Source organism: Cuculus canorus, chromosome 3, assembly GCF_017976375.1.
Source record: "Cuculus canorus isolate bCucCan1 chromosome 3, bCucCan1.pri, whole genome shotgun sequence".
NCBI lineage: Eukaryota > Metazoa > Chordata > Aves > Cuculiformes > Cuculidae > Cuculus > Cuculus canorus.
The window spans coordinates 71865963-71893230 of NC_071403.1; positions in this window are offsets into that span (position 1 = coordinate 71865963).

A 27268-nucleotide genomic window follows, 5' to 3' on the forward strand; every position below is an offset into this window, starting at 1 on the left:
TAGACAAACCGCTCAAAAGGAAAAAAAAACCCCAAACCATATGATTTTTGTGTCTCACTAGCTGGGAATTCTAATGCAAGAGCTCAAGGCAAATGCATTAATCCCCTTCCAGCTATGCAGAATTAAAATGTTATGTTCAGCACTGCTTTCTTCAATGTCATTTTAACAAGAGGGTTTTCCACCAGTTTCCATTCAACAATAACATTTAATTTCATTTAAATAACAAAATCATATCCTAAGCAAACCCAAGAAAGGTGGACATTAATTAGAAATCATTCAAGTCCTGGCTTTGAGATAGATTATGCATTCTCTACTGGTTAAAATACAGATCTGATTATCTTTCTTTGTGTTCGAAGTCACCAGTGAGGTGTCTGGAGTTCAGTGATGCTGAAACAGGAGGGCTCATACACAACCCCAGTGTAGAGGGCCCTCACTGCAAGAAGGACATCGAGAGGATGAAGCATGTCTAGAGAAGGGCAACAACGCTGGTAAATGGACTAGAGCACAAGCCTTGTGAGAAGCAGCTGAAGTAACTGGGTCTTCTTTTCCTGGAGAAAAGGAGGCTGAGGGGAGACCTTATCACTGTCTACAACTGCCTGAAAGGAGGCTGTAGTGAGGTGGGGTTGGTCTCTTCTCTCAAGAGACAGATGATAGAAGGAAAGAGAATGGCCTCAAGTCAGGCCAGGGGAGGGTTAGATTAGACATCAGGAAGAATTTCTTCACTGAAAGGGTTCTCAGGCACTGATAGAGGCTGCTCAAGGGTGTGGTTGAGTCACCATCCATGGATGTATTTAAAGGATGGGTAGAAAATGTGATCAGGGATGTAGTTCAGTAGTTGTCAGGTACAGTTGGACTTGATGATCTCAAGGTCTTTTCCAATCAAATGATTCTATGACTGGAAAATATTGACGGGTATGGAAAACAACGAACAACAAAGCATAAGCACCCTGTAATGTCATGCCCGTGCACAGAAAAATTCATTTATTTAGCGCTCTGATAAACTTGATTTAACTGAGAAATAATAGAAAAGAATATCATCCTTGAGAAAAGAGGCAATGGGGGTAAAGAATAAAAGGGTTTGAGTCCCTCAGTGTTCAGAAACACCTGCAATGCCTACGCTGTCCTTCCCAGTATTGTTGGAGAATATTAACATTTTCAGTACGAGTAATTTCAGTATGTTAATTTTAAATGCAAAAGAAGTAACTTTAATACAACTTCTCCCAAGCATTTCTCAGTCTCTAGAGACAAGAAGAGCCTACCAAGCAGATCTAATCCTCAGTACTGAACGGAGACCTACTGGGGAGGGGGTCTTGATCAGGATGTGCAGGGGTAGGACAGGAGGGAATGGATTCATGCTGAAAAAGGAGACATTTAAATGGGATATCAGGAAGAAGTGTTTTCCAGTGAGGGTGGTGAGCACTGGCACAGGCTGCCCAGGGCAGTTGCAGATGCCCCATCCCTTGGGGTGTTCAAGGCCAGGATGGATAAGGCTTTGAGCAACCCAGATGGGCTTTTATGTCCCTTCCAACCCAAGCTATTCTGATTCTATGGTCTGTCACTTTTTTGTTATCGAATTTGCATGAAATTTCTCACGTGGATGCTAAGATAAAACAGATTAAAATAGTATGGACTTTTTCTTAATGCAAGCTGAAGTTAAGAAAAACAAATTAAGCAAGAAAGAATCCTCCCAAATGCTTCCTATGCTGTCTTTCAGCTAAGTAAGATTGCAGAAATGTAGAATTTCTCCCTATATTTGTGTGTCATTTGATTCAGGTTTCCATGAGATGTAAATCAAATTCATTCTTTCAGAGGTCTTGAATAAAGATCAATGCTCTTCATCTTTTTAAACCCTCTACTGTCTGCAAACCTATCCAGATGTACAAACTGGAACTAAAAACCTTCCTTGTGTTGTACTTCATTCGTTCTCCACTCTGCTATGATCACAAACCAACTCTAATTTACCATAAACAAGTCCCTAGGAACACATAGTGCACTGATGAACGTTGCGTTAATGTGGTTTTTAAGGACATATTCCTGCTTTCATAAGTGCAGAGAAATGGTTGAGATCTCTTGAGGGGAATCTGAAGACGGGTGCTCTTCAAAAACCTTAATTTAATACATTTTCTGCAGATCAGAAAACATCTGACATCAAACAACCAGGGGATGGGGAAACTCAGAGTGGCTGAGCGTTGTTTCAAGCTTAAAGAATTGGTGCATTTGATATGAATGTTTTTCTTTCCTGCTTTCTGAAAAAATCCTGTGAGCAGCTGTGAGTCTTGACTGATGTTGAGGTTGCCCTGGGCTAGCGGGTGTACAGAGGCAAGGAAACCACCCTGGTGAGAGTGATAGGAAATCTTCTGAGGGCTTTGTGTGCTCCAGCTCCCTCTCACTTGAAGAAAGATGTCTCTGCAGTGGCAGACAGGCACTGGCTCTGCAGAGATGCTTCCCCACCCAATGGCACAACGAGAGTTACATCTCCACTTTTAATAAAATACCGTTAAAAAAGAAGTTTTGGCTATCATCAGTGCAAGTAAGCTTGAAAATATGAAATGGAATTGTCCAAAACTGTTACTTGTGCTGTGTCTACAGAGACGTGATAAAAAAATAAAAAAATGCACCGAAACACACCTGTATATCAAAAACCTTCCCAAAACAGTACAGGAGCAATGTATTAAGTACTTCAAGTGCTGAAAGGGACTACAAGGAAAGCTAAGGAGGGGCTTTTTATCAGGGAGTGCAGGGATAGGATGAGCAGGGATGGGTTTAACCTGGAAGAGGGGAGATTTAGATGAGATATTAGGAAGGAATTGTTTACCGTGAGGGTGGTGAAGCACTGGCACAGGTTGCCCAGAAAAGCTGTGTCTGCCCCATCCCTGGAGGTGTTAAAGGCCAGGCTGGATGGGGCTTTGAGCAACCTGATCCAGTGGGATGTGTCCGTGCTCATAGCAGGAGGCTGGGAGTAGATAATCATTAAGGTCACTTCCAACCCAAACCATTCTATGATTCTATGAATGTCTGTGATAGGAGGGAGGGAAGGGAAAAAAAAATAAGGCACTGGAAAATCACATGTGGTGCTGAGGGATGTTTTGGCCTCTCCCTGAGGTCTGCCTCTGTCCTGCTCTCCTCCTTGGGACTGTGGTTCCCTTCACATCCAGCATCCAGCACCAGGAACTGACTAGGGATGTTAAAGAACATCAAAACAAAATAGCCTTTACTGAAAGCAAGGAGTTGCATTTGTCCCAGATTTGACTCTCAGAAGTGCTAATGAAGACTCAAACTCCTTCCAAGCCTCCTTTGGGAGGTTTGACATCTGGCTTCACGAGTACTGAGGCTGACCTGGTTCTCACTGCTTTCAGTGAGACCAAGCAGTTCCTTCCTGACTGATGTCCACTTATCAGCCTCAATGAGTACAGACAACCTCGGAACTGTCCTTCCTAGCCGCTTTCCTCTGTGGTGCATTCCCCCATCTCACCGTGCACTTAGGGTGATGCTCATAACCAAGAAGTCCCTCAGTGGAACTGTGAATGTTCTCAGCTATTACTCACTCCTTTACTAAATCTCTACTCTTGATGCTTCCTTTATATTACACTCCTCAAGTTGTGCAGATCATTATGACCACACATGTTAAAGTAATATATATTTCGTGCACAACCATGGCTGGTGTATCCTGAAATGACTAGTGAGGATTTAGCATTTTAAAAGGAAGAGATTAATTTAGCTGGTAAGACCAGTGTGGTTGTCACAACAGCGTGGATCAGATGTATCCCTGAGGTGAAAATATGCAAGCACATTTATTCTGTGCATTATGTTTTCCTCTGTGGGAGAAGTCTGGTTATTTATACAACACAATTGTGGCATATGTCCAACAAAGCTTGTAACAAATATTTTTAAGAACGAAAGACAAAACCAAAACCTCACTGTCACTGATTAAGCTGCCCCAGAAATTAAAAGGAACTTAAAATCACATTGGAAAGCAAATGAGAAGAGAAGAGGAGGCTGAGGGGAGACCTTAATACTCTCTACCTCTCTGAGAGTAGGTTGTGTTGAGGTGGATGTTGGTCTCTTCTCCCAGTTAACAAGTGACAGAATGAGAGGAAATGGCCTCAAGTTGCACCAGTGGAAGTTTAAATTGGATATTAGGAAAACATTCTTTACCAAAAGAGTGGTAAATCCCTGGAAGACTCTGCCCAGGGAAGTGGTGGAGTCTCTATCCCTAGAGGGGTTCAAAAAGTGTGTAGTTGTGGTACATCAGGATATGGTTTGGTAGGTATGGTGGTGTTGTGCTAATGGTTAGACTGAATGAGCTTAAACGTCTTTTCCAATCCTAACAATCCTATGATTGTATAATGAGAACCTGATGAAAAAAAGCAGAGAGATAGAAGAACACTTATTCTCACAGAGATTTTTCCTATCAAACCTTGAAATCTAGCAAATACTTGAGTGATTTCAAAACACAACAATTATGATACACATAGATTTTTTTTATTTAGTGCGTTCCACTCCAAGTCATTCTGACATCAGGATGACATGACTTGAGAGAGGAGTGTTTAGGTGTGAAGAAACCTCAGTTTCTATAGCTCTGGACAATCACCAGCATTAGACTACAAACTGGTGTGATAGGTGCCAGAGCAGTACAAACCAGGATCTAACTTTTGCAGGTTTTGCCCTGAGTCTGGCAGGGACACTTGGTACATGATGATTTAAATTGAATTTCTCTTATTTTCCATCACAGCTTGTGTTTCATTCAACTCCCCACCTGTGGTCTATAATTCAGAATACAAATACCAAAACTGGTGGTTGATGGAAAAACTGATATGCAGATGGTGCAAACAGCATTCCTTCTTTTCAATTTTCATTTGTTTTGAATTAGCACACAAAAGTTCCAGCTGGGACTGTCTTTGTGTGCACTATTCAGTGCTATTTCATTCTTGCCACAGTTTCCAATATACATATATCTATATGGAAAAATATAGATTCAAGGAAAGAGCTGCAGGAAGAAATCCTGGCTTTCTTGGAAAATTTTTATAGAATTGTATTAGAATCATAGAATGGTTTCGTTCAGAAGGGACCTTAAAACTCATCCAGTTTCAAAGCCCCCTGCCCACTGGATCAGGTTGCTCAAAGCCCCATCCAGCCTGGCCTTGAACACCTCCAGAGACAGGGCAGCCATGACTTCTCCGAGCAACCTGTGCCAGTGCCTCACACACTCATAGGAAAACATTTCTTCCTAAGATCTTATCTAAATCTCCCCTTATTCAGCTTAAAGCCGTTCCTTTGTCATATCCCTTCACTCCCTAATAATGAGCCCCTTCCCAGCTTTCCTCTAGGCCTCTTTAAGTACTGGAAGGCTGCTCTAACATCTCCCCGGAGCCTACTCTTGTCTAGAAGAGAGATCTCTACTCTATTTTAATGGAATTAATTGCAGGGAAAATGTAACTTAAAATGTAAATGGAAGAAACTCCTTTCATAACATCCTATAATTTGCTTAGACATTTTTTTTTTATTATTCTTTTTTTTTTCAATTGTTTTCAGAGAACATTTCAAGTAGGAAAAGATAGGATCCCTTAAACAAGGAGGGTCTTCAGCTGAAACATATATATCAGCATTCCTTTACTAAGCTCATTTTCTATGTACAAATGGACAGATAATGATGTCTTGGGCTCTTCCTTCAACACGAATTAGGTTTGTCATTTTCACTCCCAAGAAACTGGCATACTACAGCCTCAATGTTGCCATCATTTGGCCAGATACAGGGCTGTACTAATTTAATCGCTTCAGTAAGAGGACCATGAAAGCTTAGCACTTTTGGGTTTGGCTTTGGTTTTTCTTCCTTTCTATTTTACTGTTAGTGAAGAAAGTGCAGCAGGCTGGGAGGCAGGAGCAAAAAGTTAATTAAAAAAAAATCAAGTTTTTTCCTAGGAAGATCCAGCCATTTTTTCATCAGCCATAACATTTTCAGTGCAAAACCAGCCCTCACTCTCCCTGACCCCACAGAGATCTTCATGGCAAAAGCCATGGTGGATCTCAAAGCCGTGATGGATCCCAATGCCAAAAAGCATGATGGATCCCAAAGCCATAGAGTGAGCTCTAGCTGGCTGACTTGCGTGCGTCCCTCTCTCTCACCAGTGAGAGCAGATCAGGAAGGGGTGCTGAGCAACAAGCAAAACCCAATGCTTAAGTTCAGTGCTGGGGGCACTGCATTATGACAGTAACAGGGCTGATCTTTACTGCTAGAAGTATTACATAAACTCTTCTTAAAACAGCACAGGCATTGGTGTTATTCAAAGGATCCGTACAATAATCCATACATAATCAGCGCCAGATTACAGATCCCCTCAGGACTAAGGGAACAGCAGGGAAGGGAGGATGTGGTTTTGCACATCTCTGCAGGAGGCAGTCAGAGCACTGGCCTTTGCACTGCTTGTGCATGAGTTGTACCTGTCAAGTAATGAGCAAGACTTTGCATGTCAAGGGGAATGAAATAGGCACAAGATAAAAGCCACCGCAACGCCAACCCCCATAATAGATCTGGAAAGAAAACTGGAAGCAGCCATCATGAAGAGCCCCTAGAGTCCTGTGTGTATCTGGGCTCTGGGGACTCAACAACAGCTCAGGCTTTATGAACTCAGAAAAAAAATTCAGCTCAGCTTGCAAGCCACCATAGCCTCAAGGCCCTGTAGGGGATATAGGACTGCAGTATTCATTCCCTTACTGTAGTTATCCTTCAATGTTATGCTTGACTTTTTCCTCATCTCTCCAGGTTTTTTCCTGCTTCTGTTTTTGAACCAGAAGACTGTCTTAGCAAATGTCATATTCTGACTCTGCTCTCCAGGTACAGCACCACGAGAAGCCGCTTTCACTGGCTTCCTCTTCACTAGGAACCAAGCATCCCAGTTAACCGCTTGCTGTCACAAGGCTTGTGAGGTATGGAAGGGCTGTAGGGACAGCTAATGTTAAGTTTAATCACCATCCCAGTGGTTACCTGAGGTCAACCAATTAGGCCCTGGGGTTACTTGAGGTCAAAGAACCTCTCTGGGGACCTTCTACAGGTTACTTGAGGTAAACCAAATAGGTTCTGGGGTTACTTAAGGTCAAAGCCCCTCCCTGGGGACCATGTTAGGGGTTACTTGAGATCATCCAATTAGGCCCTGGGGTTTGTTGAGGTCAAAGAACCACTCTGGGGACCCATTTGGGTTACTTGAGGTCAAAGAAACTCTCTGAGGACCATGCTTGGCGTTACCTGAGGTCAACCAATTAGGCTGTGGTGTTCCTACATGTCTAAGCACCTCTCTGGGGACCACACTAGGGGTTACTTGAGGTCATCCACTTAGGCCCCGGGGTTAGTCAAGGTCAAAGCACCTCACTGGGGACACACTGGTGTTACTTGAGGTCAAAGCACCAATCTGGGGACCCCCTAGGGGTTACTTGAGGTGAAAGGACCTTTCTGGGGACACCCTAGGCGTTACTTGAGGCCATCTAATTAGGCCCTAGGGTTACTTGAGGACAAAGCACATGTCTAGGGACCATGCTAGGTGTTACTTGAGGTCAGCCAATTAGGCCATGGGGTTACTTGAGGTGAAAGCACCTGTCTGGGGACCAACTACGGGTTACTTGAGATCATCCAAGTAGGCCCTGGTGTTACTTAAGTTCAAAGCACATCTCTGGGGACCTTTCTAGGGGTTACTTGAGGTCATCCAATTAGGTCCTGGGGTTACTAGAGGTCAAAGCCCCTCTCTGGGGAACCCTTAGGGGTTACTGGAGGTCATCCAAGTAGGTCCTGGGGTTACTTGAGGTCATCAAAGTAGGCCCTGGAGTTACTTGAGGTGATCCAAGTGGGCCCTGGTGTTACTTGGGGTCAACCAATTAGGCCCTGGGGTTACTTGAGGTCAAATCACCTCTCTGGGGACCATGCTAGGGGTTACCTGAGGTCAACCAATTAAGCCCTGGGGTTACTTGAGCTCATACTCATGCTTCTAGACCCTTCTAGTGTTCACTTGCGGCGAACCAAAGAGGGTTTGTGGTTTCTTGTGGTTAAACTCCTCATTTGGGACTCTTGTAGAGGTCACCTGATGTCAACCAATTAGGCCTTGTGTTTACTTGATGTCAAACCTATGCTTTGGCATCATCCTTAAATCATCTGAGGTCAGCCAATGAGTCCTTGGTGTTATTTGAAGTTGGACTAATACTTTTGGGTCTTCTGGGGTCATCTGAGGTCTACCAATTAGCCCTCTGTATTGCTTGAGACCAAACTCATGGTTTAGGATTACGTTGGGGGTCATGTGAGGTGTGCCTAATTCTTAAAACATTTCCTAGGTCTTTTCCCTGGGGTTGCAGCATGGACTTGCTTTTGCCCAAGCGAATTTATTGGGCATAGTCTTTCCAAACACAACCAGGAATGACATGTACCCTTTCAGATGTCTTCACCACAATGATCCGGGGCTGCCCACTGTTGTTTGTTTCCAATTCCTTATCCCTAGCAATGCTGTTTCTATTTCTACTGAAATTTTCATTATTTACTATTTCCATTCTTTTTACATCAAGTAAATAAGGGTTCTTCTCTGCATGGATCTTTCCTCCAAATATTCACAACTGTCAGCATTTCTGCTACTGTGTGCAGAACTTATGACTTGTACTCTCACTTGGACATTTACCCTCAGCTCCCAGACCACATTGTTGAACACAATCATCATCATCATCATCTCATGAAAACCCATCAATTTTAGTACAAAGGCTACAAAGGCTAACAATGATCATAAATTTTCTTATTGAAATAAATTTAATGAGAGCTGTGAGAATTATGAGAAACGTGTTCCCTGCTGAAACTGAATTTCTGCACTCACCAAAAGGCTTTTCCTACTGAAACCAAGCCCATTTTATTTTAATGGCTGAAGAATCATAGAATCACTTGGTTGGAAAAGACCTTTGAGAGCATCAAGCCCAACCACAGCTGTTCACTACTAAATTATATCCCTAAGCACTCCATCCACTCGTCTTTTAAATATCTCCAGGGATGGTGACTCCACCACCTCCCTGGGCAGCCTCTGCCAGTGCATGCCAGTGCTTCACCTTTTGGTGAAGCAATTTTTCCTAGTGTCCAATCTGAACCTCACCTGGCACAACTTGATGCCATTCCCTCTCATCCTATCACCAATCACTTGGGAGAAGAGACCAACACCCACCTCTCTACAACTTCCCTTCAGGTAGTTGTAGACAGTGATAAGGTGTCCCCACAGCTTCCTCTTCTCTAGGCTAAACAACCCCAGTTTCCTCAGCCGCTCCTCATAAGACTTGTTCTCCAGCCCCTTCATGAGCTTCGTTGCTCTTCCCTGGACATGTTCCAGGATCTCAATGTCTGTCTTGTAATGAGGTGCATGGCTGAGTGCTAAGTAGTTCTCTTGGAGACTGCAATCAGAGATATCCAGAACATCTACAGGGCACAACTATGGATTTTCCCCTTCTTCATCTTTCCATGGCAATATCCTGCATCTTACTCATAGGGCTGAAAAGCACATGTGAGACGCATGGAGTAGGTCTTTTCCAACCTAATGATTCTATGATTCTATTGCATTTTTCTCTAGGAGTGTCTCACTTGCTTGTAACTTGGATACACATTAATGACTTGGGCTACAGTTTTCCATAGCAGGATCTGCTGAAAATAGTTCTGGGAGAACTTCAACAACAGAATGGAAAAAAAGCCTAGAACAATGCAAAATGAACACAGCCAAGTGAAAATATCTACATTGCCTTAGTGGAGAAGTTTTAGTGCTTCCATTCTTTCAAGTGTCAAGTTAGGCAAAGAAGTTTTTCACATGTTAGGAATATACAGTTACCATTCCTGTGAAACTCAGCAAATATGGTCAAAGCTTACAGCTCTGGGAAATATTACCTTGTTGATGCTCCACAGGGTTTGGGTTTTTTTCACTTTGGCAGCTAAGACACCCAATATTCCTGTCACATTGAGTCCTATGCTCCAGAGCTTGGGTGAAGGACATAGTGGGATCATTGCAAAACACAGGCAAGGAAAGCAATTTCCACTTAAAATTAGCAGCCTCACAGAAAACAAGGCCAAATATAGCACTGTGTCCTTCAAAAACTGTGCATTTCCAAGCTGAAACATCCATTCTCCCCAAACTTCTCTCAACTCTTGACTTCAGTATATTCCAAAATTTGAAAAAGAGATATAGTAACAAAAACATGTTCCTCCCCAAGCAATGGGACATCTCACTGGCTTCTCCAGGGTGATATACAACTGAGCATCAGCTCGAGACTCATACTTTCCATCATTCCACGTATATTTTTGCACAAACTCAAATCACGTTCATGACATACCAGTAGCATACAAGAGCTTTTAAAAAAAGTACTGAGAGCACCATTTGTCCATATGGGAAAGCTAGGAAAAAACAGGTCACTGCAGGAAGAATTTCTTCGTTAATATATTTGTTTGCTTAAAACTACTCCAGTCAGGTATATTTTAAGATTTTCAGAGCAATTTCCAAAATCAGTTTCATTTCCTTCAATAAAAGGCGATGCTGTAGCTGTTCAGTGGTGGAGGAAAACCCACAAAATAACAACTAAACCCTCTGATTCCTTATTTTGGCCTCAATGTTCCTAGGCCAAGATCACTTTGTTAAAATAATCAAGATTATTCCCCCTTCCTCCCCTTGACTAACCCTAACAGGAACAATATTCTAGACAACACTGCAACAGAAATCACCTAAGTTTTAATGGCTCCAGTACATCCAGCCAAGAACTCCTGGGATCACTAATGCAGACAGGAAGTGAAATGGCAGGAAATTAATCATGGAACCCAAAGCCCAGCTTCTCAGCAGGACCTTTTCAGGACCCTGCCAATTGTTAGTGAGGTTAACATCAATTTAATTTGTCTGTGCTACTGGCAGAGGACAGTGGAAATCACAGCTGTGGGTCACATTTGGTACTTGACAACTCCTGGTGATTTCCTTCTGCAGCTGGAAGAATTCCAGAGACAAACGTCCTAAAATACTACAGCATCTCCCAACCACTGTACTCATCCTGGCCTTTTGTTTATTTGTTTCTTCGTGGCAATTCTAAAAGAGTGCAGGGAGTTTAAAATAGTACAGGATTTAAAGTCAAGTGGAATGGCTGCCCATGCACCTGATAGAAAGCTGCTACAAGGACTTGGTACTGATTTTATTGTCAGAAATTAAGTTTGCAAGCATTGTTAGTACATTACAACTGAAATGGTTTACTAGTGTAAATGAATCTTAGGTCTAGGTATAACTTGAATTAAGCTGCCTTGCTAAAAAGCATAACTGATAATTGTTCTCTTCCTTGTGCTTGTACTACCACTGATCAATCTTTATTTATGGGAGCACCTATGCACCCCACACATAACTGTAGCTATAATATTGCAAGGGTTGTTAATAATGAGTGGTATCAACATTTAATCAGAAATAACTTTTTTATCATAAAACTTGTGGGTTTAATTGTGGGGGTTTATTGCTTTTCTTTTAATTCCTTATGACTTTAGCAAAATATAACCCTTGGGATGATTTTGGTTTTTTATGCTAAAGGTTCCCTTATAACAATCAGTCAAAAGGGTCAGACATTTGTTAGAGCAAAATGGAGCAGGGGTGTACCTTTTTGCCTATATTTGAAAAAAATTCCAGCAAAGGCTCCAATTCCTCTAATTTCGGCAACTGAGATGATGTCCAAAATACGTTTTGGTGGCTTCTCTGTAACCCCACCCATAGCTTTTTGAGGCACAAGTCTACAAGTAGACTTGGTTACACACTTTCCTGCATCTTCACAGCTGACAGTGTCACCACCATTGTGGTGACCAGGCAGCTGAGCACCTGCTGAAGGAAGTCACCTGCAGATGCAGCAAGCTTTGGAGAGAAATGAGAAGGAAAAAAGGCTGAGAGAGTTGGAGTATCTCATCTTGGAGAAGAGAGGGCTCCAAGGAGACCTTATTGTGGCTTTTCAATACTTAAGGGAGGCTTATAAGAACGATAGGAACAGGTGTTTTAGTAGTACCTGTAGTGACAGGACAAGAAGTAATAGCTTTAAACTAAAAGAGGGTAGATTTAGACTAGTTATAAGGAAGTAATTTTTTATGATGAGGGTAGTGGCACACAGGGACATATTGCCCAGAGAGGCGGTAGATGTCCCAACCCTGGAAACATTCAAGGTCATGTTGGATGGGGCTCTGAGCAACCTGATGTGTTTGAATATGCTCACTGCAGGAGGGTTGGACTGTATGACCTGTAGAGGTCCCTTCCAAACCAAACCATTCTTTGGTTCTATGAGCTGAGCCATTCTCTTGCGCTCTGTCAAACACTCTCTCCTGGGCCCAGAACAGGAAAGAAGACTACTGAAGGGTGGAAGCAGCTGTCAGGGAGGAAAAAGAGATGCATTACTTATAAAATTACTAAGAAACTGTAAAGTTACTCAAAAAACTGAAGTGAGGACTGAGTGGTGGAAAAACAGTGGGTCTGGAGACTGAATAAAAATTGCTTTTGGTTGCAGAGGAAGCTGAAGCCAAGGAAGGGGAGATGAGGTACCTCAGCCCAGCAGCTTGGGAGCTGAAAGCAAAGTGACAGAGCTCCAAATATCACCAAGACTCTCCTAACTGAAGAACCACACCATAAACCCTTTTTCCCTCTTTTGTATAAATGGCCAGAGACTGCCAACACAACCAGAGGCCCCTCCCATTGCTGTGTAATCTCTGGGGTGACAACACTCTGCCCGGGGAACAGGGCTGTTTATTTTCTGAGGAGTGACTAGAGCAGAAGGTGCTGAGGGGAGGGACAGCTCAGGTCTAGAAACCGTTCAGTTGCTGAGGTTCCTGGGTTCTGGACAGCCATATCCCCAGAGCTAGCTTCTTGAAGGACATCTGCTCCCACTTCCTCACCCTAATGCTGAAATATTCAACACAGTATATTCAATTCTAATTCACAGGAAAAAAATTCATTTTATCATCGAACCGAGAGCACGCAAGCCTCTTGTGCACCACTGGTGCAAGAGGCACTACAGAAAATTTACCAGTCCATGCAGGGACACACTGAGCTCAGAGTGGCAATTTGTACTGTCCAAAACAGGGCTGCTCCTCTCATCACTGCAGCCCTGGCTGGGTAGATCACAGGACTGTGCAAAAGGCTCATGTTGGTTGGAAAACCACTGTATGCTATGGCACAGCCACAGAAAAGGTGATCCTCACACTGAAGTTTTTTCCTCTGCAGCTCCTCTAGATACCATTTTGGGGGCCAGGATTAAACCTTACTCTATTTATTTGTTCCTGAAGTATAGGGATGCTAGATCTTCCTGGACCTAAATGCGTTTGGCAGTTTCCCTCAGCAGAAAAGAATCCGAGATGACACCATTCTTTAGTACAAACATGAAACATGAGGGTACTTGCATCTGATGGTGAGCCCAGAGATGGGTTTTCCCAGAGAGAACCAAGCCAGGTCTGCTTCTCTCATCTACTGACTTGAGTCTGGGATGACACCTTAAAAGTCCAGCAATATAAAATTCCCACCTCTAACCATTTGAAAAGACACTGAAACTGTTAAAAAGGAAAATATCTTTTAGTCTTCAAGCACAAAAAGGTTACGGCTATAAGAACTGGTTAATACAGCTCAAACTAACCATGGCTTTAGAGACTGCTGCTAACACTAAGCAAGACCAAGGCATACATCCCTGAAGAAGAAAGCTTTGAGAGTGACCTCAAAAGTGCAAGCTACCATCAACCTAACTTCATTGCAGGTGAGTGATTTCTGCACTTGACCAACCAGAACAATTCCAACAAAATCTTATTGCTCCTCGCTCTGCATCTACTCAAAATGCCCTGCTCTGAAGCTGCAGAAACAATGTGAGAGTCCACTGCAATTATGTAGACACAACCTGAGCTGAATTGTCCTCTTAGCTGAACAGGAGATAGACATGAGGGGTAGAAATGTAGGCTGCCTACTGATAGCTGCACCACTAATTTTTCATGGGATCTCACGTTATGGTTCTACTTATCCTGTCTGACCTCAATTTTGGACCAGGTACTTTTAGTATTACAGAGATATGAGCTACAGAAGAGGCCAGGGATATATTCTGCATGGATCCAAATGAGAAACATGATGCCTTATGCCACTTGTACTCTAGTGCAGAACACCAAGGATGCAGAACACCCAAGATGCCCATTAAAGGAATCTTTCTTCGTAATTTAGAATAAGCGAGGTGTAGCTCTCTTTTGAATGGGAAACAGAGACTTGAAACGACACACGTGTTCTTGAGGCTTTTCTGTTTATCAGTAGCACAACAACATCAAAGGAAGAGATAGCAACAAATTTGTTTGATTTACAGCTTGATTATTTTCACATGCACTTACCAAAGAAGATACCTTTCAGGGATCAGTGGCTTGATGAGATTTCATTAGCACTATTAAGTAATGTTTACTGTTTGAAAAAGTATCATCAGAGCTACCATCCTGATATGAAGGTCTTGAGGGAGAGGAACAATAATGGATATAAAAAGAAACATAAGAGGTTTTTGACATTCATAAGTTTAAGCGTATGTGAGTGCTAGCCTTGCTTTTTCCATCTTTTCTTTTCTTAGGCATGAAAACTGGAGTCTGCAGGATTCAAGTGAATGAAAGTAAACACTCAGCTCTAAGCAAAGGAAAGCAGCAGAGACACAAATTCTAAATGGGAACCTATTCCATGATCAAACACCATGGGACTCAATTCAGAAGCACTAACAGTGAGAATGGGTCAGCAAGACAATTCATAGAGCATCTGTTCCCATGATGCGACAAAGAGCCTGCTTTTTATTTTTGGTTTTTAAGAACCTCATTACAGGGAAACATAAGTTGCAAGTTCCCTACCGATTATTAGAGGAGACCAAGGAAGGGCAGTTCTGTTCTCTGTTCAACGATCCATGCAATCAGAGCAATATACACAGCAGTCGAACCCAGACTGTAAGAAGCTGAAATGTCCAGCGCAGCAAACATTTTTAAATTAATGTCGCTAGGGCTGAATCAAGGTGATCTGTGAAGCCTGCTTCAAAATCCTTTCACTGGGAAACATTGAAGTATGTTCAAATAAACAAATGAAAGTTTCAGAGACTGCAGGGATAGGATGAGGGGGAATGTTTTTGTTAGCTGAAAAAGTAGACATTTAGGTGAGATAATAGGAAGAAATGTTTTCCGTGGGGATGGTGAAGCACTGGCAGATGTTGTGCAGAGAAGTGGTGGATGCCCCATCCCTGGAGGTGTTCAAGGCCAGGTTGCATGGGGCTTTGAGCAACCTGATCTAGTGGGAGGTTTCCCTGCTGATAGCAGGGGATTGGAACTGGATGGGCGCTAAGGTCCCTTATGACCCAAACTACTCTATGATTCTATGATATACATTACAGCTATAATTTTAACATGCTAAACTAGAGAGACTTAAGCTATATAGGGTTTATTGAGAATGTAAAGCATGGAAATGCTGCTCAATGTTCTTCATTACATTGCTGAAACTAGAAAGAATATTTGGTTTTGTGTTCTCTTTTTTATTGCACACTGCACGTTAAAAAGATCACTTTTCACAATTGTTGCCCAAAGAGATGTTTTATTTCTACAAACAAGAAGTGACTGATGACGGTACCCAGTGTCTCCAGCACTAAGAATAAATAAGTGCTCTCTCACTGCCAAAGATTACGTGCAGTACATTTGCAGCCTGGCTGGAGGCTGCTCACCTGTTTTACATATGCAGAGGAAATTTTACCCTGCAGCAGTCATCCTCCACCATTTCAACACTTGCAAGGTACAATATGAAGATTTAGGATTCATTAGGACCCTGGATGCAAAGAGAGGCTCACGTAACAAGATATCAAGGAGTGGTGGTAGCAGGTAAAACTTGAGAGGAAGATCACAGTCAGTGCCACTCCTCCAGTGCAGAGGTAAGGTCTTTGGAAAGGGTAAATCTCATTTGTGCAGAAGACAGACTTCCTTGAAGGACTTTGCAAGGCTGTGAAGTATAACCCTGCAGCATCAACACTTTCCACTCTATCACAAGCCTCAATGCTTTCTACAGTCTTCCAAGAGAAAACCATATTTGAACATGCCTTAATTAATTTGACATGTGGGTACCATACAGAAATCTAATAAAGCTTATGCAAGCAGAGAAAAGAGGAGAGGAAGTTTCACACAGAGTCATAGAATGGTTTGGTTTGGAAGGGACCTTAAAGTGCAAGCAGTTCCAAACCCCCTGCCATGCTCAGGGACACATTCCACTGCATCAGGTTGCTCAAAGCTTCATCAAAAGAGGCCTTGAACACCTCCAGGCATAGGGCATCCATGACTTCTCTGGGCAACCTGTGCCAGTGCCTCACCACACTCACAGGAAAACATCTCTTCCTAAGATCTCAACTAAATTTCCCCTCTTTCATCTAAAAACCCATTCCCCTGCGTTCTAACCCTGCATTCCCTGATAAAGAGCCCCTCTACAGCATTCCTATAGACTCCTTTCAGTACTGGAAGTCTGCTCTAAGGTCTCCTTCTCTTCTCCAGGCTGAACAAGCCCAACTCTCTCAGCCTGTTTTCACAGAAGTTCTCCAGTTCTCAGATCAACTTTGTGGCCTTCTCTGGACTCGATCCAACAGATCCATGTCCTTCCTGTACTAAAGACTCCAGAACTAAATGCAGGACTCCAGGTGAGGTCTTATGAGTGATATCTCTCAATGCACTGCTGAAAGGCTCTGACACCGTGTCAAAGCCAATAGTCTGAAACAAGAGAGAACCACAATACTTCTCTGCTTGGGCAGAGATGAAAAGTGTAGCAATGCCCATCCATATCTTATCTCCATTTCTCCCCCCCCCCCCCCCCCCCCCAGTTCATATCAGCAGGGAAATCATTCTGCAACAACATTCTTCTATTGTTTCTAACCTTTGCTGCTTCCAGGCACCTAAGAAGGATGAAGACAACACTAGTCTATTAAAAACGGACTCTAAATTAAATAGTGAATGCTGTAATCTCATTTTTTTCCACTTTTTGAAATCATGTAATTTTGTTCAACTCAAGATCTGAATTCTTTGCAATTCACACTTGTTTACTGTTATCAGCTGCTGCATCCCCTAAGCACTTATGGACAAGTGTCCCTAAACTGCAGTTGTCTAAGTATGAATTGGTGTAAATCAGAGTTTTTCCACTGGGTCATGGGTACAGATTTATAGAACCATGTTAAGGCGCCTCTCCTCTGGTGGGAAATGAGGAAGAATTCAATCCCAGTGTATGAGAAGGATCCACTGCAACACACTCGTATCATAGTTTAGGGCACTCTTGATTCAAAAGCATGAAATTCATAAACATAATGTTTTTTAATGCCTTTCATGCCATTTTACAATTCTAGCAAGAAAAAAACCCCCAGAATAATAAAGTATTTTGCTTTGGAAAAACACTACCTGTTTAGATGTTTCTGTCTTACTAACTCTGCTTCTGCCCTACCTGTTGTAAAGCTGCACAGGTACAAGTGAAAAACATTACCTTGCCCTACACATTGCCAGTTTGTTTACTGGAAGCTGTTTGTGGGTATAACAGAAAGAATATAAAAGGGTCATAGGCATCAACACACAAATCAGCTTCATCCTGCTGCTACTTGTCTGATGCTTATTTGTTTTATTTTTTGCTACTGCTGCTGATCCGGTTATCATTCCTTTCTGCTTTTAGCTGTACACAAGGACCTTTTACACCACCCAGATTACTTTCTTCTCAGAAAGACAAGTGGATCTTACCTTTAGGATATGAGTTCCACAAGATCCTGGGTCTACTGTACCTTTTGCCTGCTCTTGTGCTACCAGCTGACAGCTCTAGCACTGAGCCTTATACCCCGAGACACCAGCAGAGGAAGCATACTGCAACTGTGCCATAGCCCTCCATGGATATTTTCCCTGGCTATCCCTAAAATTGCAGTGACTGACACATAGCTGTGTGTGAAAAGCGACAGTTAGGAGGGGATTACAAATTCATTTACAAGGTAATGGCCATTTTCTCTTTTTTTTTTTTTTCCAACGATTAAAAGGTAAATATTATTTTCTTTGGAGTATTATCTAGCAATTAATAAACTATACTATTGCTTTGTACAATACTGTTTACTTAAGTCTCCACTGCATTATTACACCCATGTACATGCACACAGGCTAGCAAGTTTTCACTGAGATATTTGCTAGCTAAAGGCACCAGAACCACCACTGCTTTGAGATCTTCAATTCTCTTTACTTTCCTCATCTTCTCACTTGTTTCCAGGCACCCTGTAACCAATGTCTTCAGATATTCTGCAAATGTTTTACCTTGACAAAAATTTGTCTTCTCCTCTGCTTTGTGGGCTAAAACCCCTCCATGTAGTTTGTTCACTAAGTATCCAAAAGCTCATCTTATGTTGGCAATTGTTCTGTGGGAAGATCTGTCTTTGCAACAGGTAAAATGCCTTTCTAGTAATACAATTCAGCAACAGCATTGAAAAATTGCAAGACAAGCAAGAACAAAGGACTTGGAATCTGAAAGGAATGCCAAACCCAGAACTCCATTAAATAGTAAAACTTGAGCAGACCCAAAGTAACTGTAAAACTCAACCATTCACTGAAAAAGCACCATGCAGACAATGGAATACAACCATAATTCCCATGATTTTCCAGTGGTCCTGATTATTATAACCTGCACCTCCACAGTATTAAGTACAGGAGTTTGGAACACAGCTGTAGTGTTAATTGAGACTCAGAGATAATGTGATCATTCATACTTCTTAGACTCTGGCTACAGAATACAGTGGGGAAAGGAAAGCTTGGATAGTGTCATTTTTTTATCCCTGCAACATGTTTGCTCTTAGGTGGAAAACCATAGATATCTCATTTATAGCAGCACCATCCCATAGGAGATAAGAGCAGAGTTTTCACCTTTAATAAAGAAGTGTGAAACTGAGGAGAAAAGGAACATGAACTTTCACGCTAGAATCCTAAGTTTCTTCTGCATGGCTTTGTAGTTTTTGATATTTTGTTAATACCATAGAAAGCTTTTCATCTGATCAGTCAATAAAATCTAATTCTGACCAAGAAAGGTCACCCAAAAATCCAGAATAAATCTGTAATATCTTGGTTTATGTCATTCAGAACATTTAATAGAATCATAGAATCATGAAGGTTGGAAAAGACCTCTGAGGTCATCAAGTCAAACTGTCAGCCCAACACCACTGTGCCTACTAAACCATGTCCCAAAGTGCCATGCCTACACATTTTTTGAACCTCTCCAGGGACAGAGACTCCACCACTGCCCTAGGCAGCTTCTTCCAGGGCTTCACCACTCTTTCAGTAAAGAAATTTTTCTTAATATACAATCTAACCCTCCCCTGGCACAACCTAAGGTCATTTCCTCTTGTCCTATCACTTGTTGCCACTCTGTTGTCCCTGCTTTCCAATGCTTCACACCTGACACACAAGACACAAAATACACTGCCAGAGAACTATGCTCCCTCACCTGTGGTCACAGAGCATTCGCCTTGGCTCCTGTTTTTCCTGCAGCAGTGACTGAATCTGCTAACAGCAACTACCTTCAGACTACAACATGTTTCTGCTTCCCGTAAAGCAAATCTGTGCTACTGATATTTGGAGATATCGACTCTTAGGATACACTGGTACTTGAGCAATGAAGGGGTTACATCCTTCAGCACCTGACTCCCACCCAGGTAACAGAGCACACTTTATGTCTTCCCTCTGCTGGATCTCCTTTCAATATTACTGAGGGATACAATCAGAAGGGAGGTCAGATGATGTTAGGAAGGCAGTCACTTGCAGACATCCCAAATGCACAAGAAAGTACAGTATGAGTGATGGAAAGAAACAATAAGCAAGACAGTTGACCTCAGACATACTGGGAAAGATATCTGAAATATGAACAAAGCTTTTCTACAGATGACGGGTTGGAGGGGCAGTCTGGATTGTATAACAGCCTTTTAGCCATAAGGCAGAGATACAGGACAAGATGTGAAAGGGAGAGGGGAATAAAGCCAAGAGAACAGACCTCTGGCATGAGGAATGCAGGAGGAGAGAAGGAGTAGTACTCAGGAGAAATGGAAAATGGATGGTGAAAGGGGAAGAAAAGCAGAAAAGTTCAAATCTAGGTAGTCCTTGTCCAGCTCTGTAGGGTTTTCATCAAATTATAGAATGGTTTTGGTTGAAAAAGACCTTCAAGATTATAGAGTCCAACCATTGATCCAGCCCTGCTAAGTCTACCACTAGACCATGGCTGCAAGTATAACACCTATTCTCATTTCTAAACATGAGAAGGATCACTTCCCTAAGCGTGCCAGACACACTACTTCTGATGCAGGCCAAGATGCTGTTGGCCTTCTTGGCCATTTGGACACACAGCTGGCTCTTGTTCAGGTGAGTACACCCCCAGGTCCTTGTCCTCCAAGCAACTCTCTAGACACTCCTCTCCAAGCCTGTAGCATCGCATGGGGTTGTTGTGTCCCAAGTACAGGACTCAGCACTTGGCTTTTTCCATGATAAAGAGGAGCAATAGATTGTGGCAGATGTGTCTGTGACCTTTTAAAAGCTTGCAAGGAGATTTTAAGGCCAAGGGATCATTCCTCTCTACACAGTATCAGGGAAATAACTTCATTTTGTTAACTAGGCCTCCATTCATGAAACTAAAAGAAAGAAAAACTAGGTACATAAGAAAAAGAACCATAATTTAACTGCAAGGTCCCTTCAAAACTTTTTCATGGATTATCTATCAATGTGGTTTGTACACAACATGGATTTCTTTGCAATAGGTCAAATGGATCAGGAAAAAAAAGAAAGATAACACAAGATATTATTTGTTGCCAGAAAGCTTCAGTTCCTTGTTGGACATTTGCATTTTGATATTATCTTTATCTTTGCAGAGGAGTCAAAGAAAATTAAAGTGTTTAATGGAATGATGAGATAGAGTGGTAGCAAGGGAGAAGAGAGCATGTGTTCATTTATTTATACCAATATTGTAAAGTGTTCAACATATTTAATTCAGTGAGGCACACATCCACCATGTAATTTAATTAGCACTTATAGTAGATATAATAAATATTTCTAATGCACACTTCCCACTACATGCAATTATGAATAGCGTGTTATTTATAACAGCAAACTGACCAGAAGATGGCCCCAAAGTGAATACAATGCAACTTAAAACTCACTCCAGGGAATAGGCTGATGTCAAATAGTGCAAGCGCTATTTATCAATCCTGAAAAGTACAGCAGGTAGGACTCTCCAAAGGTTTGAAGTATTCGAAATTCTAGAGCTCCAAATAATTCTAAAATTCAGTATGAAGTATGTTAGTGATTATATATGCATCTGCTCATTCCACTGTACTTCCTTCAACTTTAAAACCAAAACAATTAATGCTAGTGAAAAGCCAACCTTATTCCCATGTTGTGTTCTTAAAATTTTGGTTTTCACCAGTAAAGCTCAGTTTTAGGGACTAAGCCAACGATCACTGATGAAATTCATGAAAAAAACCTCTTGATAAATACCTCCTCTGAGGTATCCTCAGAACAGCAGAGTCACTAATTTGTGCCTTCATTTTCGCTACAATTGACTGGGAAGAATCAAAACCCATTCCACAGCATTTATGAATGCGTTCCTTCCTTTACAATTACTACCCTGAGAAGCAGACTGAACATCAGCTATAACCAGTGAAAATAAAGAGATGCTCTTTGCTAGCTGAAGTGGCACAGGCCATGATTCATCAAGCTCTTTGCATGTGTGTGGGGGGGAGGGAATAAGCATTGAAGCTTCCACAAGCTCTTTACACCTCAATTCTTGGTGTTCCACAGGGTAGCTGTGCACCTCCACTGAAGCCACTGGCCATTTGGCAATCACAGACAAAGGATTTCTCAAAGACTCCTGTTCTATCTCCATCCCCAGGTTTTAAATATTAAGCAGAGGTAATCAAGATTAATACAATGTAGAACTTCTACAATTAGGACATACTCTAGACAGGCAATAACGTCATGTTTATTCAAACAAGAAAGAACACTGCATCAATAATTATGACTTGAACCATTCATTTTAATTCAAAATCAGATAATGTTGGAAATGCTGTACTCGCAGCTGGGCATGAGGAATACCCTGCTGTCTAGACAGAAATTATTCCTGAAGGAGGACTGTGAGTCACCCCCAATCTTTTGATCAACACATCTGAAGTGTAAACAAATGTTGCCTGAAACAGAAAACTCTTATCACTTATCAGAACATAATTGCAGCTGCTCAGATTTCAGATGACAGAAGTACCTGCCTTGAAATTTCTGCGTCCAGACCCCATCCTGCTGTATTGCACAGCCAGTAGAGCCTTGCAGCTGTTACGGCAATTACCCAGAACACTTCATTGTGAAAAAATGACCCAGACCTTGTTGCCAAGTCGTTTTGTGCTCCTTGGATTACCCCAGAACAATGACCTTAAAGCAGCAGATACGGATAGTCAATATCTATAGCTAGACCTCTGGTCAATATCTACAGCTAGATCTTTGAGATATAGGATGGACACAAATCATTCTGAAAGGAAAACCCAAGTTACTACTAAGTTATCCACTCCACTCCATCTTTATAAGGCTTCTCTGAGTGAAAGGCTGAAGAGTAGAGTTTGAGGCAACAACTCATGAAGAGGATTACAAGGATCTTGAAGGAATATAATCTGAAATCCAAAACAATTATTTGGAGGAATGGAAATCCTTTCACATAGTTACTGAGGGTTCAGCAGTCAAAGATTTCCCATAGCTGGTTGTTGTTGTTCTGGATATCAGGCCTTCTGGAGACCAGACATTCTGGAGGAATGGAACATTGTTAGAAGCCTCACAATCTATTTGCAGTGAAAACTTGGATTACAGTTGCCCTTTGAAATGAGTGTTAGAAGAAGTTGCCCTATATAGCCAGGGGGTAGAAAGTGTTAATGTTTTTTAAAAGACAAATTGTTCAGAATTCCTCATTATGCTACAGCATAGAGCAGGTTGCTCAAAATCTCCTCCAACTTGGCCTTGAACACCTCCATGGATGGGGCATCCAAGATTTCTCTGGGCAACGTGTGCCAGTGCCTCACAGCAAAAACATTTCTTCCTAAGATCTCATCTAAATCTTCTCTCTTTCATTTTGAAACTATTCCCCTTGTCCTATCCCTGTAAACCCTGATCAAGAGCCCCTTCCCAGCTTTCCTGCACTAGAAGGCTCCTCTACGGTCTCCTTCTCTTCTCCAGGCTGAACAACCTCAACTCTCTCGGCCTGTCCTCATGTGCGAGGTTCTCCAGCCAATGGATCATCTTCATGGCTTCCTCTGGACTTGCTCTGACAGATCCATGTCCTTCCTGCACTGAAGACTTCAGAACTGAATGCAGGGCTCCAGGTGAGGTATCATGAGAGCAGAGGGGCAGAATTACTTACTTAGAAATATATGGGTAAAATTACAGAATTTTAGATTGCCAAACCACCAGATTAAAATAATCTTTCTGTAGTTGATCTTTTATGTTTTTCCCCCCCTTCTATGTCTCCAACTAAAGAAAGGATGCCTGACTTCCATATATTTAACTGATAATACTCCTAACTCTTTTCCTTAATACTAAAGAAAAATCACATATCTTCAGTAGCTTGAAAGGGAGTTTTGAAAAGGAAAGATGAAGATAAAGCATGAAAAGACATTTGAAATATGAAATTACCATTTAAAGATGTCAAAAACTGAATGTACATAAAATGAATTTCTCAATTTCTTTATGAAGCAGTCAATAAAATCAGCTTCATGTTTACCTCCTTTGATTCTTTGAAATATGGATTATTTTTTTCCCTGTGATACAAGTGTTAATTTTAGGGTTCATTTAAAATTCATAAACCTGAAACTGGGAATATTTTTGCTTCACATACTCATAGAAATAATAAGGTATTTGTTGAGCAGTTCAGACAGTTGCAGACTTTATTCACTAGATGCAGCTAGTGTTTTTACTCATTCATTCGCTATCAATACTTGTAGACACCACACTTGTTCCATCACTGCCACATATATAGTCATCATTTTTCATGTTTATGTTTTCCTCCAAATACTAGGTGGCAATGATAGCTTTGTATCTTTTACTAACACTTCTTGAAATACATTTGCTCTCATACCCTTGTTCTTCAAATGAAGAAATCTGAACAGGATTTAACAGAGATGAGACCCCATTGATGCTGAGGTTTGGCACACAGATAAATATTCAGGGCTTGACCTCACCAGACTGTTACCTTACACTCAATTACTGCAATCTTGCACCTTCTCTGAAGCACGTGAGATTTATTACACCTGGTAAGCCAGCCTGCATACATGGTTCCAGCACACTCAGTTTGATTAAGTAACCTGAAGTTCAAAAACTACTCCACACTACCTTGGGCATGAAACACTTGGGGAGATCGAGATCTGTGAGACCCTCCACAGTCTTCGTTTTCTAACAAGTGCACTGGGACCATCCCGACCCCAGTCTGTAACAAGACCTTGGTCCATAACTTTTCCTGCAGGCCATAGTTTCTTCCAGAAAAAAAAATTATTGGAGCTGCTGCAGCTCTCAACTTGTTGTCTCCACATGCAATCCCAAAGATCTCTGGACTATTTTCATGTCCGTTTGCTTCTGTTACAGGCTCTCGAAATCTCTGTGTGCTTGGCAGTGGTGAAAATGTGTGACATCAACTGATGACTCCAGCTGAAGAAGGCAAACAGGCCTTCAGCAGCAAATGCAGCTCTACCATCAGAGACAATCAACCTACTTCATACCTGTCTCATGTGCCTTCCTTTGTCCCCAAAACCCCTTTATGAAATTATGTCTTGGAGGTATTTTCTTCCACAAAAAACCAAGGAAGTTTCCCTGCATGATATCAACACTTTAAGACTTCCTCTTTTCCAGCCAATGCTTATGCAAGCATTGACTGAAACCACAGAAATCAGAACAGAGTTACTGACAGAGCTTCAAAAGAGGCCACTCAACCGTACGTAAGTAGCTTTTTAATTAAGTATTGAACAGTGGGTAGATTACGATAAGATGGCAGAGCAGATAGAGGAGAGCATTAGATATACAAAGAGAAGATTTGCAAATAGAAGTTGAAAGCCGTGCTAAATACAACACTTTTTCAATACTATAAATTAAGAGATCAGGGAAGGGGAAATGAGAACATTATGGGCCAGCATGAAAAACTGAATCACTTAGGATGGCAAAATGCCTGAACTATTACATTATTGCATTCTCAATACATCTGCAAGAGGGAATGATAAAAAGTGGTCTTTGACCTGACAGCACATCTATAGATACACAAGTCTACAAATAGCAAGATGGGAATTTACTGCTAGAAAAACACAATTAAATATGTGCCAGAAACCTTCCGCGTGTTGCCTGCCTCTGATCAGAGGCAGCAATAAAAACCTTGTGTTCTGTGCATTATCAAGTTGCATTTCTCTTAGTCTCTGATGTAAGGAGACACATACATTGTGCTATGTCAGGTCATGTCTAGTCCCATCAAGCTGTATGATGTAACACTGCCTGATGTAACCTGACATGGTGCATATTAGTGCCAATGGAAAAAGTCTAAATGCCAAGCCATTTTCAATAAATACACCCCACATGCTAGTGCAGCACAGCAAGACCCAGATGGGGTTTTATCCTGCAGCTCTGCAAAAATACCAGTCATGGAAAGCTGTGGAGTTTCAGAAAGATTGAAAATTTTACATAAAACACCGTTTGCAGAAGAAGACATCTATTGATATTCATGCTCAGAGCTACTGTGGTATAGAGACCCTATGAATTAAGAAAACTTAATTGTCTTAGATAAATTTATTTCCAAAACTGTTAAAATATTCCCATACTGCTCTGTAGTAAATGTGGTCAATCAGCTGTATTTAAGCTCAAGATAAACTTTGTCTTCTCCTCCATCCCTGTTTCTGTTACTGTTTGCCGTTTCTCCATTAGCTCCTAGGGTTTATCATAGAATGTTTTGGGTTAAAAGGGACTGTAACACCCATCTAGTTCCAAGCCCCTGTCCTGAGCAGGGACATCCCACTAGACCAGGCTGCTCAAGACCCCATCCAACCTGGCCTTGAACACTTTCAGTGACGGGACATCCACAACTTCTTCGAGCAACCTGTGCCTGTCTCTCACCACCCTCATCATGAAGAACTTCTTCTTAATGTCTAATCTAAACCTTCACCCTTTTCAATTTAAAGCCATTCCTCCTCATCCTTGTAAAAAGCCTCTCCCCACACTGTCTTGCAGCCTTCTTCAGGTACTGGAAGGTCGCTATAATATCTCCCTGAAGCCTTCTTTTCTTCAGGCTGAACAACCTCAACTCTCTCAGCCTGTTCTCACAGCAGAAGTGCTCCAGCCCTCTGATCATATTCATGGGCCTCTTCTGGACCTGTTCCAACAGTTCTGTATCCTTCTTATGTTGGGGATTCCAGAATTAGACACAGTTATCCAGGTGGGATCTCACTAGAGTAGAGTAGAGTAGAGGTTTGTTTGGGTACATCCTAGTGACACCCAGCCTGCAGAGACACAGACTGTGTTTGGGTGTGACCTTTCAACTTGGTCTACTCTTGTGCAGCCTACCCAAAATTTTGCCTGAGGAACTGAACTGATTCAGTCTCTTTCTGCATTTACGTTTCTGAGAGGTGCCTCCTATTGCTACGTGACAGCATCAGATTCAGATGGAAAGAAGAGTACCAAGAAGTGAAAAGTATGCCAGCGGAAAGAAGATAGCTCAACAAAATATCAACCTGAAAAACATCTGGGTTCACTGACCTTGTCAATGCATGTACAAGCAATTACAGTAACACTGATGTTCTTTTCATTTTGCAAAAAACTCCAACATTCACAACTGAATTGTCAAGTCTTGGAAAAGGCTTCCCCACTCCTCATTTGAATGGTTTGATAAAGGGCTTAGCTATGTCTCTTCACTTCCAATCATGTCCTGGATGCCTTGTGGAAATGTACATGAGGAGCTGTGTACGTGGGGACAGGTGAGGGGAGCTCCATCCTGCCTGTCCTTAGCTCAACTGCTGCCTCCTTTGTGGGAAACAGGGTGGCAATTAGAAGCTCTACAGACAGCATATTTGTAAAAGCAGAAGGCAATTCTCTGAAGAGTAGCACAGGTCCTCTGTAGAAGGCTCGCCTGGTTGGTCTCTGCACACCCCTCATATGATTTGTCTTTGCAGTATTTGTGAGAACTCTGCTATTTAGATATCTACCTTTACCTTGGGGTGCACTGAAGAAACAAAGAGATCAAAGCTCATC